At 42.7% G+C, this 14,782-nt stretch overlaps 1 protein-coding gene across 1 annotated transcript in view; it reads left to right on the forward strand.

Annotated features, from left to right (window-relative positions):
* CNTNAP2 (contactin associated protein 2) overlaps nt 1-14,782 on the forward strand; it is a 1,312,105-nt gene that overhangs the window by 772,333 nt on the left and 524,990 nt on the right. The gene's annotated exons all lie outside the window — the stretch shown is intronic.

The following is a 14,782-nucleotide window of genomic DNA, read 5'->3' on the forward strand; positions in this document are numbered from 1 at the left end:
AAGCACCCTGTGGAAGATGTGAACGAGTGACTAGGCTTTTGAATACACACATTCAGAGTCAGTGTCTGTTTCCCAGAGAGGAGAATTCCTGCCTCCAGGATTCACCCTACCCCCTGCCGGTCTTGTCCTCTTCCAGCTCACAGGCAGGGATGGTCCGGAGGAGGCTCGCCTTCTCACAGAATGGCAAGCTTTCAGACTTCGGAGTGGCACCATGGGAGTGCCCAGCTTGCCCCCAACAAAGCCCCTGCCAGGCCTCCTAGCAACATTTTCAGCTCGCTGGCCCTGTACTCTATCACAGAGATGCTGACGAGTGGCCAGGGTTGTGGGGAGAGATTTAGTTCTTGATGTTTGTTTGGAATGTTAAGAAGAGAGAGAGAGAAGAAAACAACCCAACAAAACCCCCAAGCTCTTTGTCTTCCGCATCCTAACTACTGTCTGTCTGGCAGGATGACTTATTCTTATTTAATGGCTTTATTTAGAAACTGCTTCTTTCCAATTAAGATTGAAAACTGGGGCCAGGGACAAAAAGAGAAGGCAGACGTTGATAGGTTTTCTGTGCCCGGGCTTGAAACTTGGCTCCATGTTTCTTGGAAGCACTTGTGTTTTAGAAATATAGGGCGAGCAAACATACCCCACTGGGGTTTCCCTGTTAGATTGTCTACCAGCAAATTTGTGGGTATTGGCTTAGTATCTTAGTAATATCACTGTGTCAGATGCAGAGGGAAATCTCCATCCAGCTCCGAGAGGAGCCTGGAGAACATACCCAGAGTTGGAGTCCTAGGAGGCTCTTTGTGGTCCATCTGAAATTCCGTGTTCCCATACCCTGTGCTCACTCTTGAGTGTTTGCCTTGCACCGTGCTCTTTTGGATAGAAAACTGGATCAACCTTCCATTCCTATCTGGTCATGTGATCAGATGAACCTTAGAAAACAAAGGTTCTTTCAGGTACAAAAAGGCACAAGTCAAGCCCTGGCCGGTTGGCTCAATGGTAGAGCGTCGGCCTGGCGTGCAGAAGTCCCGGGTTCGATTCCTGCCAGGGCACACAGAAGAAGCGCCCATCTGCTTCTCCACCCCTCCCCCTCTCCTTCCTCTCTGTCTCTCTCTTCCCCTCCCGCAGCCAAGGCTCCATTGGAGCAAAGATGGCCCAGGCGCTGGGGATGACTCCGTGGCCTCTGCCTCAGGCGCTAGAATGGCTCTGATTGCGGCAGAGCAACACCCCAGATGGGCAGAGTATCACCCCCTGGTGGGTGTGCCAGGTGGATCTCGGTTGGGCGCATGCGGGAGTCTGTCTGACTGTCTCCCCATTTCCAGATTCAGAAAAGTACAAACAAAACAAAACAAAACAACAACAACAACAAAAAAAAACACAAAAAGGCACAAGTCAAACTTTACAGATAATCTCAGTATTAACTATTGGGGCAGGAAAAAAAAAGACAACTCAAAGTAGTGAATGGCATAAATTTGCCTAAAATGATAAGTTGTACCATGTATTGAGTGATTATCTAGACGTCAAAAGCAATAATCTGCACTTAGTATTTAAGTCAGGCCAAAATGTTATTTCTATTGAGTTGTTGTAAACAACAACAACAAAATTTCTCCAGCAGCACTAAGTCGTTCTGAAGTGTCAAGTGTAATTTATTAAAAGTGTTCTTTGGAGTTTTGAAGACAAAATAACCAAAGTACACATTGAATACCACAGTATGTGACATTGAGGTGAATTTCTTTGGTGAAGTGTGGTGGTAATACCAGGAGGAATAAAACAAAAAAACCAAAATAACGTTAGAAATAGGCTGTTGTTCAGCATTGCTTCCTAAAATTTTTTCAAAGAATCAATTAGTTCATGAATTTATTCATTCCACAATGTATCAAGAGCTAGAAAGATGCTGTCTCATTCATTCATCCACAACTCAGGTTGTTCACACTTTATTCCCCAGCTTTATTGAGGCACAATGAGTAAAGAAAATTGTAATATAAGTATATATATCATGATGATTTGCTATATGTATACATTGTGAAAGGATTTCTACAATCAAGTTAATTAACACACCCATCACCCCACGTCATTACATCTTTAATATGTGTGGGGATGCTTATGATCTACTCTCTTAGCAAATTTATAGTATAGGATACAGAATTATTGACTATAGTCATCTTGCTATACAATTTCCCTCACCTCCCCCCAGTCCCTGGCAACCAACCCTCTTCTCTGCTTCTATGAGTTTGACTTTTTTTTTTATGTGATACTAAATATCATATAGTGTTTGTCTTTCTCTGTCTGGCTTATTTCACTAAGCATAATGCCCTCCCAGTTATCACAAATGGCAGGATTTCTTTCTTTTCTTCAAGGCTTAGTAATATTTCATTGTGTATGTGTATATATATTTGTTGTTCATCCATTCACAGACACTGAGGTTACTCCTCTACCTTGACCTCTGTGATTAATGCAGCAACAGAGAATGTTCATGTTTATCACTTCTTTCTGTTCCTTTCTGCCACGGATCACCATTGGTAGCAGGGACGTAGGCATGAACATGGAGAATTATCCCCTTAAAAAGATAGTCATTTAAATGCATACATTTTATAACAATTATGAAATATTAATATCACCTTTGTTTTCAAAATAGATTTTACATTGCATGTGATTGACATTAAGAAACACTTGTTTTTTATTTTATTCTGCTCTAATGAATATTATATTATGAACAATTTCTGAAAGCAACCAAAATTCCTACCTGCAAAACTCTGCTATGGACATGAATTCATAGGTGAGTGCACTGAAATCGGGTCCTGAGAATACAAAAGGCATGCAGCGAGGAAGTTAGGGAATGGTTCTCAGTTCCCCTCCGCAGGGGATCAGGATAAAGTGGTCACAGAGGACAATTGAGATGCAGGCTGCTTCAGAAGCCTGTCCCTGGAGTGTGGAGGGAGGAACAAAGGCAGAATCTCTGCCCAAATGGTTTGGTCTTGACTTTCATGAATGACATAGTATCACTATTTTGAATTATGCTATTCCTGGCTCATTGTTGGTTTAGTAGACAACAAAAGAGCAGGTGTTTTAAAAAGCAATGTTTGGTATCATTTAAAATATTATTTTAAAAGTTTATTTCCACTGAGATGATTTTCTAGTATCCATTTTTCTGTGAATAGCTTGTTCATGCAAATACAAAAATGTCAAAATTAGAGAAATGAGAAGTATTACTGATATAATTTTATAGACAAACACTAATAGATGGTAGACATTTGCAGTTTCTATATAGAAATGTCACATAGTCATGACACTCATCCTTCTGTTAAAACTTTAAGAATAAATAATAGTAAACTGGCATAAATATATACTGATATATCTATACCACTGATTATATATAATCATAATATACCAATTATATATTAGATCCGATTATTATATATCTATATATAATATAGATATATATTGATAAAATATACCTGTAGATCTATAATAGCTATAATTAGTAGTATTCCAATACCCTGATACAATTTTTTTTATCCTCCTAGCATCCTGAATTTATAATCATTTTATATGAAAGCAAACAGGCACCGATGTCTTTTCTGGGATGTTTAGACCATGACAGATGCAATCTCTTTAGCTAAGACATCACACTTACGGAGGGGACGGTGCAGCGGGATCACTAACCCAGACTCCATCTACATAGAAAATAGACACGGGTCATTAAGTCAACATGATTCTATTTGAGTGCAGGATCCCTTCCTCACCCGGGGGACCTGCTCTTCGCAGAAGAGGGCACAAGGGTGCCAGAATGACCTCTGGTGTCATCCCATTTGAAGTACGTGTCATTTCCCAAGCCATTTTACATACTTGGGTATATTTTTTATATAGTCACAGAAAAACTTGTTTCACTGTGACTATTTTCTTGTATGTGAGTCTGCTAAAAGAAAATAGTCGTCATTTCAACTCCTTTGTCAGAAACCATTTGGAGAGGAGAACCATTTGAGCTACTTCTCTGACCTGTCACGGAATCAAACCGATGCTTGGGTTGAGTAGGGGTGGCCAGGGCTTAAAGGCACGTTGCCTGCAGGCTCCAAGTGTCCTGACGGGCTGCTCTTTGACGATGATCTCTTCTAACTACCAGAAGTATGATGGAGAACAAAAGGCTGACCACCCTTAAGATCCCTTTTTCAATTCCCTAAATTAGGTCTTTGTGATATGCCCGTGGTTGTTTGGAAAGCAGTGGAATTTAATTTACAGGCGCGACATATTACGTTAGCCCAGCGAGGCTGATGTTCATTGCAAAGATCCTGTAATGTACACGCCCAAAGAAAATCTTATCAAAATGCTTGATAGAGTGACCAGACCTTTCAAAACCTTGCTAATTATAGAAAGAACTCAGGCTACTTAACATTGTTTGAAGAGGTTCCCAAACCATTTTTTTCCCATTGTCATGTATCCGATAAATGAGCAGTTCCCCAAACCTGCCCTCACTCCACTCCCCCAGCACGGAAGCTCAGTGTATCACTGTCTGCCTTTCTTACTCTGAGTCTGTCCTGACCTTTGGGTCTTTACCTGTTCTTTGCAGCTTTCAGTGCCTGAATCACTACCACGTGCTCCAGTAACTCTCCTGTTATATTCTTTTGAGCTTTCAACCTGTAGAGATCATTCTTTCAACAAACCTACCTCTTAATTATTGGACCTACTCTTTCTCCTCCACTTGGTAAGATCCTCCAACATGTCGTGGCCATGCACTTGCAAGGTCATCCCCCTGAACTGAGACCTAAATAATTAGAAAGCTCATATGTAAACACTTAATATTCTCTAATTATTCTTTATGTGTAGTTGCTTTAGCCTTACTATGCTTCTAGTATTAAAAATTGCAGCCCTAAACAGATGAGTGTCCTTTTCGATGGCGATGGTGGTGGTGGTGGGGGTGGGGGTGGTGGTATGTGTGTGTGCATGTGTAATGGACATAAATAAACACTTGTCATTGAATATAATCATCATAAAGTCCCTCAACTTGACTTTTCTGACTGTGGATCCCAGAGGCTACACCTGAAGCTTCGAGCCAGCCTCGGTCAAAATCTTCTACTCTCCCTCTGCTCTGAGCAGAACTCCTCCTGTTTCTGCTCAGGGACTTCTCACTCATTCTGAGGCATCCTGCCAGCTAGTCCCACCAATCAGAGTCTCCTCTGTCCTTCATCTGATGGTTACAACAGAAGACATTTAGAATAATGATGTCCCCAAAGGCTCAGCACCTACACCTAAGGTCCCCTGTCCTTTGCGGTTCACGGAACATCCACCTCCCTTGTCCACCTGTCATGTCATGGAGGTCTGGGAACGAGGTTGCTTTGCTTCCCACTGTATCTTCAGTGCCCAGCCCAGGAAAATCTACATGGTAGATTTTTATTGGGTAAATGGCCATTTTTTGTTGAGTGAATGAGTGGGTGAGTGAGCCTATACTCATCCTCTAAACATAAGTGATATTAAATCATCACACGTAGATGTGATCATGCCAGGCAGTTTGTGAGAAGCGACCAAGAGCATCTCAGGGAAGACAGAAACTAGTGGGAACCAGGAATGTCCGTAAAGGTTTCATGGAAGATGGGTTCTTTCAAGAGAGAAGGGTGTAAACTAAACGAACATGGGCATGACCCCAATCAGAATAAGCAAGAGGCGAAGGGGACTGAGGGGGAAGAACATGAGACGTGTTAGAGGAAGTTAACCAATCATTTGACTAACATGCAGAAATGAAAACGTTAGGGCCACGTTATGGGTAGTTGAGTGCTAAATCAGAGGTCAGGCATTTTACTGGGTAGGCAACCAATAGAATAAAAGCCACAGGAGTCACCCTGGCTGGTTGGCTCAGTGGTAGAGCGTTGGCCTGGCATGCAGAAGTCCCGGGTTCGATTCCCGGCCAGGGCACACAGGAGAAGCGCCCATCTGCCTCTCCACCCCTCCCCCTCTCCTTCCTCTTTGTCTCTCTCTTCCCCTCCTGCAGCCAAGGCTTCATTGGAGCAAAGATGGCCCAGGCGCTGGGGATGGCTCCTTGGCCTCTGCCCCAGGCGCTAGAGTGGCTATGGTCGCAACAGAGCGACACCCCAGAGGGGCAGAGCATTGCCCCCTGGTGGGCGTGCCGGGTGGATCCCGGTCAGGCGCCTGCGGGAGTCTGTCTGACTGTCTCTCCCCGTTTCCAGCTTCAGAAAAATACCAAAAAAAAAAAAAAAAAAGCCACAAGAGAGTCTATGAGGCATATTATAGTCACGTTGAAAACACATAGACTTGAATGGCAGCTGTTATAAAGTACATAAATAAAGTACATCTATTTGATGGCAAATAGACACCTTTCTGGGATGCTTTTACTATTCATAGATGCAGGCACATGCCCTCTGTGACCGGGATTCATCTTCCTAAGGGTTCCAGGAACAGCCTTTATCTTTACCGGGCTTCGGGAAGAGGGCAAGGTTGACGCTCCATCAAAGGGTAGGAAAAACCTGATTGTGATTGTTTTGTTCAGAATGGCTTTCAGAAATGTGTCATTCTTAGTAGAGAATGCTGAAAGCGGAGGGGGGGGGGGAATAAGGTGGTGAAAATGTGGCATATTTTAAAGTTTCAGGTTGCAGTTGAATAAAAAGTACTTAGTAAAATTCATTTTCAAACAGGAGCATTTAAATTGCAGTGACTGGCACAAACATATCAAAGCAAATAGCGAATTTAATTGGCTCACATTTAAAAGACATCCTTGACAGCAACAATTCAGCTTCATTTGTCGTTTGACAAATGGTGAAACTAAAGCAATCCCCAGTGATCTACCTCAAGCTGATTTTTGTGTGAAGACTTTCTAGAATGTTCTAGCCCACAGTGCACCCCCAGGACCTCACCCACGGCTTGAGCCTTTTAAGTGACTCAATATTGCTAAATGACTTGACTCTTAGTAACTAAAGTTAATAATAAAACTGCTCTTCATGGATCCATGCATAAAGCAAGGATCCTGTCTTACATTTTTCTTGAGTTTTATACTTCTCATTTAATGACTAAAGTTGCAATATAATTAGCATTACATAAGTTGCATTGAAGAGAATTTGCCACCTTCTTCAATTCCAGAATGGAGGATTCCATTTGTAGTAGACATTTCGTGTGTGTGTGTGTGTGTGTGTGTGTGTGTGTGTGTGTCTATGTGCATGTTTCTTAAAGTTTAGTTGGCATATGATATTATGTTAGTTTAAGGTTGTACAACATAGTGATTCAACACTTATTTATCTTACAGTGTGCTCACCACACGAAGTCTAGCCATTGCCTGTGACCACACAAACTTGTCCCAACACTATTGACTACTTCCGCTTTCTCTGCCACCCCCTCCCTCTGGCAGGCATCAATTTGTTCTTTGTTTCTATGGCTCTGTTTTCTTTGTTTTGTTTTGATTTTTTAAAATTCCACATAGAAGTAAAATTAATATGGTATTTGTCTTTCCCTGCCCTTTCTTTTGGAGCAGAACTGTCATTTATTATTGTTCAGTTTATTTTATAATTTATGCAGCAAACTATGACTCTTTCTAGAGTCTTTCTAGAGTCTGTCCCTGCCTTTGGTCTGCTATTGTTCCCTGAAATTGTAGGTTTGTACTTTAAAAAGGAAGGGGATAAGAGGAAGGCTTCTTCCATTGGTTTATTCCTTATGTGCTGTCTGCTCTTTAACGTTCTGTGTGACCTGGGTATATGTGTTAGAGGTGGAGGTGGGAAATCGGTACTTGAAATTAGAAACCTGTTGCTATTTATTCTTGTGTCTCCAGCACGCATTCTTGCCAACTGTACTTTAAGCCCAGGACAGTTATTTTTCCAGTAAGCATTTTGACTAATGCATTTTATATTTAATTTAATGAGAAAGAAATATCCTACCTTCAATGGGGTCACCGTCTGGGAAGAAAGAAGTTCAATAATCACCCAGTTTTAATTAGCTTGATTATAAAAGGGAGGCTCCCAGTTAGCAGAATTTCTGTTTAACTGGATTTTCTAATTAACTCAGAATTAACCCATCTGTTCAGCAGGGCTGCTTAGAACGGAGAAGCATGTTTCTAAAGGGTTGCTCTCAGAGGTACATGTTCACGTCCATAGAAACAGGAGTTGAGAGTTCAAGGTATAATTCCAGAGAGATACCGTTTTGCCAGCACAACATAGCAATCCACTGGGGAGACAGTTACAAGAAAAATGAGAAGGAAAGCTTGTCTCCTAAGCTAGCACTTACAGCTGTCTAGGGTGCTGGACACGGGTTGCACCGGTGATGTGAGCACGCCTGGGAACGGTGTCTGGAGGACACAGGGAGGCAGCACATTTCTGGTGAAGGGAGCGGTGTGGGCAGCCGCTGAGGGCAAGGGCAGGCCATTTCCTGTGACTGCCTTCTGGAATTCCTAGGGAGGTGCATTTGGATAACTGAAAAGATAACATCTTAGTCAATATTGGGCTGAAATAACAAAATATCACAGCTTCTCAATGACAAACACTTATGTCTTCTGGTTCTGGGGTCTGGTGAGAGCTTGAACCCATAACAGCCTCTTTTCTCTGTCACCTTACACAGCAAAGGGGGCTTCCCTGGGTCTCTTCTCTATGGGGACTAACCCGCCCATGAGGGTGGCAGCCTCGTGGTCTAATCGCTTCCCAAAGGCCTTACCTTCTACTAGCATCACCTTGGGGGGCTTAGGATTTCAACATATGAACTTAGAAGGGAACACAAGCATTCAGATCATAGCAGACTGTATTACAGCCCTTCTCACTGTGTTTTACTTGGGTAATAAATAGTTATTTCTATGCAGTAGGTCTTGAACCTTGTGTCAGTTTTTTGTAAACCCACCAATAAAGACAGTAATTAATTTTCCCCTTTGGGTAGAGTGGGGGGTGGGGTAGTTCCCTCAGCTGCAGGACTTTCTAGAGCCTCATTGCCTCTTTGTCCTTTGGATCCTGTCCCCTGTCCCCTCAGAGAAACTCCACACAAAAAACTTCTTCTTTCCTCCCATGTGGATCACACTACTAGCTTCTAACCAAACCACTGCCATCCACCTCTCAGCACACTCGGGTCTGTGCCATGTCAATCTTTAAAATAAGTTAGTTTTTTCTGCTGTTTTATTTTTAACTGTACTGAATTCAATGGGGAAACATTGATTAAAAATGTTATACAGGCTTCAGATGTACAATGCTATATACTACGTCATCTGTATGTTGTATTGTGTGCTCACCACCCCAAGCCAAGAAAGACAGGTGCCTTATGACTTTACTTACTTATGGAATCTAATGGTCCACATAAACGAGCAAAGTAGAAACAGACTCATAGAGACTGAGAACAGACTGACAGCTGTTGGGGGATAAATTGAGGGCTGGGTGAATGGATTAAGCAAAAAATAAACAAACAAGCAAACAACAAAATAGAACTCATAGACACAGACAACAGTTAGTGATGACCAGAGGGAAGGGGGGAGGGGTGGACAGAGGTTGCAGAGGGTAAAAGGGGGAGGCAAATGGGGATGAAAGGAGCCTGACCAGGAGGTGGCGCAGTGGATAGAGCGTCGGACTGGGATGCCGAGGACCCAGGTTCGAGACCCCAAGGTCGCCAGCTTGAGCACGGGCTCATCTGGTTTGAGCAAAAGCTCACCAGCTTGGACCCAAGGTCACTGGCTCGAGCAAGGGGTTACTCGGTCTGCTGAAGGCCCGCGGTCAAGGCACATATGAGAAAGCAATCAATGAACAACTAAGATGTCGCAATGCGCAACGAAAAACTAATGACTGATGCTTCTCATCTCTCCGTTCCTGTCTGTCTATCCCTGTCTATCCCTCTCTCTGACTCTCTCTGTCTCTATTAAAAAAAAAAAGGTGTCTGACCTGTGGTGGCGCAGTGGATAAAGCGTCGACCTGGAAATGCTGAGGTCGCTGGTTTGAAACCCTGGGCTTGCCTGGTCAAGGCACATATGGAAGTTGACGCTTCCAGCTCCTCCCCCCTTCTCTCTCTCTGTCTCTCTCTCCTCTCTCTCTCTTTCTCTCTGTCTCTCTCTCACCCTCTTTCTCTCCTCTCTAAAAATGAATAAAAAAAAATTAAAAAAAAAACAGAATTATATATAAAAAAAAAGAAGTCAACTGTTAAAAAAAAAAAAAATGGTGATGAAATGAGACTTGTCCCCTATCAGTCTTGATTCACACACATGCTTCCCCAACCCCTGCTTCCCTTTACAATCACACTTCCGGGAGAGATCTTTCTAGAGCCTCACTGCCTCTCAGTCCTAGCCACTTCAAACTGGCTTCTACCTCATCACTCAACCAGGACAGCCTTTCCCAAAGGTCACCAATGACCTCTATGTCTCTTAGTAAAATGGACTATGCTGTCCTTTCTTTCTTTCTCCTCTCCGATGCATTTGACACTACACGTCAGTGTTTCTTTCCTGAAACAATCCCTTGCCTTGGTTTCCGTAACATCGCACTCTTCTTGTTTTTCCTCTTATTCTTCTGGGTTCTGCCTGTTCTCGCTGTCTTTTACGGGTTCATTTTCTCTGTCCGGCCGTGAAATGAGGGCTCTTGAAGACCCAGCCATCAGCTCTTCTCCTTTGGCCCCTGTTTCTTGCGTTAGGCAGTCTCGTTTGTACCTGCGAGTTCAATGTCTACGTGCTCTAAAAAGCCCCGACCTTACATGTTCAGTTAAAGCCTGTATTTCGTATTGCTGGGTTTACCTACCAGGCATCTCAAATGCAACACTTGCGAAGGTGATCAATTTGCTATCCTCATATCCTGGAGCCGGCCCTGCCCCCCCTTCTCTGTGTTGAAAGTACACAAACGCCTACCTTATTCTTTATGTTTAGAGGCCATAAAAAAAAAACTTTCCTTGTTAAAATACTTTGGAGCAGAGCTTCTCAACCTTTGCACTATTGACACTTTGGACCAGAAAACTCCCTGTGGGAGGGTCGCTCCTGTGCATTCTAGGGTGCTCACCAGCCTCCCTGGCCCACAGCCACTAGGTGCCCCGAGCACCCTCTCCTGGTTGTAGCCACCGGATGGTGTCCAGACATTGCCATGTGTCTTCTGGGGACTCAAAACCAGCCCTGAGGAAGGACCACAGCTTTACAAGGAAGACAAGAGTATAAGCTTCCTTTATTAAAAATAAAAAAACAACAACAGAAAGTATGCTGAAGTTTTCATGGTGTCACTGGAACCAAAGATCTGAAGCAGGAGAATAATGAGAAATCTAGGGAGGAAGGGCGGGAGGGAAGGAAGGGAGGAAGGCAGGGCGGCAGGGAGAAGGGGAAGGAGGAAGGGAGGGAGGCAGGGCGGCAGGGAGAATGGGAAGGAGGAAGGGAGGGAGGCAGGGCGGCAGGGAGAATGGGAAGGAGGAAGGGAGGGAGGGACGGTGCTGGTCACCAGGGGCACAGGATGTCTGAAATCAGCCCGTGTTTATAAACACCCTTGTTAGCCTGGTATTCCCCAACCTCACTCCACTTCCCTCACATCATAATTTTTAAATCTTACCATTAGCTTCTGAAGTACTGCTTTTCAGAGTGGTTAAGTTGCTTGGGTGACTGCTATACACATTTAAATTTAAGAAAAATATGTTTAGACGGTACATGCATTAATCACTTGAAAGTTTAGCCCACCAAATTTCATCCGGTTTACATTGAAAATGCTACCTGTAGCTGATTGAGTTGGCGTGTAGCTGTGGCCGTGGATAGCAGTGTATTTAGTCATAGTGTGTTTACTTTTGGATCTTTATAGGGAAGGACTGTGTCCCCAGGAGACCCTCTCTGGGACATCTTTTCAGTGAAAAGAATGAAACCTTGTGCTTGCTATGTGAATGAGTAAGAAAGAGTCCTTTTGGGCAGAAGTATTGAGCACTGAATTTGGCACGTGCTCCGATAAGACAACTTGTGCATTTCACACTGGACTGTATTGTCCCCTCTGAAATTTTCAACCTATTTTAAGAGTTTTCTATTTTTCCATCAACTGGAATTTCTTATGAACCTGCTTTCTCCTCTGCGCCCTACAAACTACATTGAAACGATATGCCTTGTGGGTGTTTCAGACTGCCTGTGGGTAGATAGTGGCTAAGCTGGTATCCAGAATTCTGGATGTCTATCCCAGAGTTAAAATATCAAAACCTCAGAGCACATTGTTTCCTTTGATACGTCTTTATATCTGACGACCTACAGAGGAACGATGGCAACATCCGGACCTGTTCGAATATTTCAGAACCGTGAAGTTAGTTATCTATTAAAGAAGTCATGCTTTTTAAATTATTTTTTTTAATACTGCAAGCACTTTAAATTATTGGGACACTTTTTCTTTGCTCTCTCAGTACATGTCAGTCCACTGTCATAATGAAAAGTTAGTGGCAAAAATAAAAGGATAGATATTGTCATTTATTGGAAGGTCACAGGCTCTGAAAGGTTAGAACTGAGTGTAGGAAATGGAAAAATGTTCTTGATGACAATTCACCTGGACTTCACGTTCAAGGTCATGCCCTCTATTTGGCAACAGTTGTTGATGATATGCCACAATTGCCGAGCTTACTGCCTTTGAAAACACTTTTCCCTTCAAATAATAATAATGTGTTGTATGTTAATCTAAAAGAGTATGAGAAAATATTATAGAATCCTGTGCGTAACTACTAGGAAAACATATCTTGTTGTTGTTGTTTTTTTCTGGCAATTGTAATGCAGAATATTTCTATTTTTTTAAAACTAAAACTTAAGCCTAACCAGGCAGTGATGCAGTGGATAGAACATCGGACTGGGACATGGTGGACCCGGGTTCGAGTCCCCAAGGTCTCCAGCTTGAGCGCAGGCTCATCTGGTCTGAGCAAAAGCTCACCAGCTTGGACTCAAGGTCATTAGCTTGAGCAAGGGGTTACTCGGTCTGCTGTAGCCCCTGGTTAAGGCACATATGAGAAAGCAATCAATGAACAACTAAGGTGCCGCAACAAAGAATCGATGCTTCTCATCTCTCTCCCTTCCTGTCTGTCTGTCCCTGTCTATCCCTCTCTCTGTCTCTATCACAAAACAAACAAACAAAAAAAACCCTAAAACTTAAAATTAAAAATTTAGTTATAGTTGACATTTAATATTATATTAGTTTCAGAGAAGGTGGAGTGTTTTACAAGTTCTAGGGTTATTTCAAAATCATATGGAAATACCGGAAGGCAGAAGCCTGGTGTCTAATTATTATATATTTTTTCCCCTGAACGGTGTAACTGTGGACAAATCCATCCACCAGATGAGCCTCAGTTTCCCCATCTCACGCAGGCTTGGCCAGAGAAGATGAAGGACATGGTTTCTTCGAGTTCTGGCTTCCCGACTCCTGTGGGGCAGGGTGGGGATTGTAGCAAGGTGCACAGAGTGTTCTGTTTAAGCGGTAGGAAGCTGTGGGCGTGGGAATGCACACTCCCGAGGCGTGTGTTCTTCATCCACGTGTGAGTTCTACTTCTGATATACTGCTAGTTTCATTGATCGTTTCATTTCATTGCATACGCTGGGGCTCGTAGCAAACAGATCCGTGTGTACCACATAAGCTCCAGTCAAATGTTCCCACAAAATGTTGGTGTTTTAGTCATTTGTGTGATCAGACTATTAAGAGCCAAAGCTGCAAATTTTCCATGTAAGAAATGTGACACTTTATCCAGCTTGAGATACGTAGTTCTTAGGATCAAATGAAAGAATTTTGTTTCAGTAAAGTGTGTCGTTTGGTAAAATTGCTTTGCTCCTATCGTTTCTGCAGCTGCTGTAGATCAACTTTGTGATCTAAGAGAGAAAAGATTCCTCCATGGAAAATGCATCGGTCCAGATATTAAATACATTCCAAATGAACAGCCATTCAAAATATCTCCCTAACATAATGGGAGATATTTTGTTAGACAAAAAAAAAAAAAAAAAAAAAAATTCAAAACCAATTAAAACCAATTCATAGGGAAGATTTTAGAAATAGGATTCGGTGCTTAAGAACAGAAACTTGCCAAAAACAGTTTGTTTGTTTTTTTGGCAATTATGGCCATTCTGGTGACACTAACCAGAATACACTAGGGCAGGGGAATCAGAATTCAATCATAACTCTACTACCTTTGAAAAGTGTTTTATTCGTGTGTATTCAGTGACTGTACGCAGGATTTAGCATCACAAACCCGTCCCTGTCCTTCCTCCACCCCATCATGAATCCACATTAGAGAAGATCATCTGAGCCCGTAGGGACAGAGCTGGCTGTTAAATGTTCATTGTTAGTCAAGTGTCCTGCCTCTACCACAATGCTTCCACCCACAGAAGGAAGAAAATTGCTTCTCTTTCACAATTTGTGTTTAAAATTTCATGTGCCATGCATTCAACCAACAGATATGGAGAAATTCACATTATCAAGATGGGTTTGAAGCTTCTTTTCATTTTGGGCACTGACAATTATTCTTCCTATTGGAAAATAAAACCCTGATACTGTTGACTGCATGGAAAAGTTCTAGAATGTTACACCTGGAGGAGAGGGACATTATGCAGCGCAAGTGTACTGTGAGTCCCGACTTACAACTCTAGTGTGCAGAGAGCCTTTCCTGAAAGTCCATCTGACGGACCCTGATCCGTTTCAGCTTTCATTCTGGGGTGACCATTGGTTAATAGGATCATATAGGCTTCAAGTGTACATTTCTATGATACACAGTTTGTATATTGCATTGTGTACCCACCGCCCAAAGTCAACCATCTTCCATCACCATGTATTTGGACCCCTTGACCCAATTTGAATTTCAGAAGCTGACCGTTTGCTGACTCTTTCTCTACATTCTAAGCTAGTGCTTCCATTCAGAGGAGGCAAAGATG

Source organism: Saccopteryx leptura, chromosome 2, assembly GCF_036850995.1.
Source record: "Saccopteryx leptura isolate mSacLep1 chromosome 2, mSacLep1_pri_phased_curated, whole genome shotgun sequence".
In the NCBI taxonomy this organism is placed as follows: domain Eukaryota; kingdom Metazoa; phylum Chordata; class Mammalia; order Chiroptera; family Emballonuridae; genus Saccopteryx; species Saccopteryx leptura.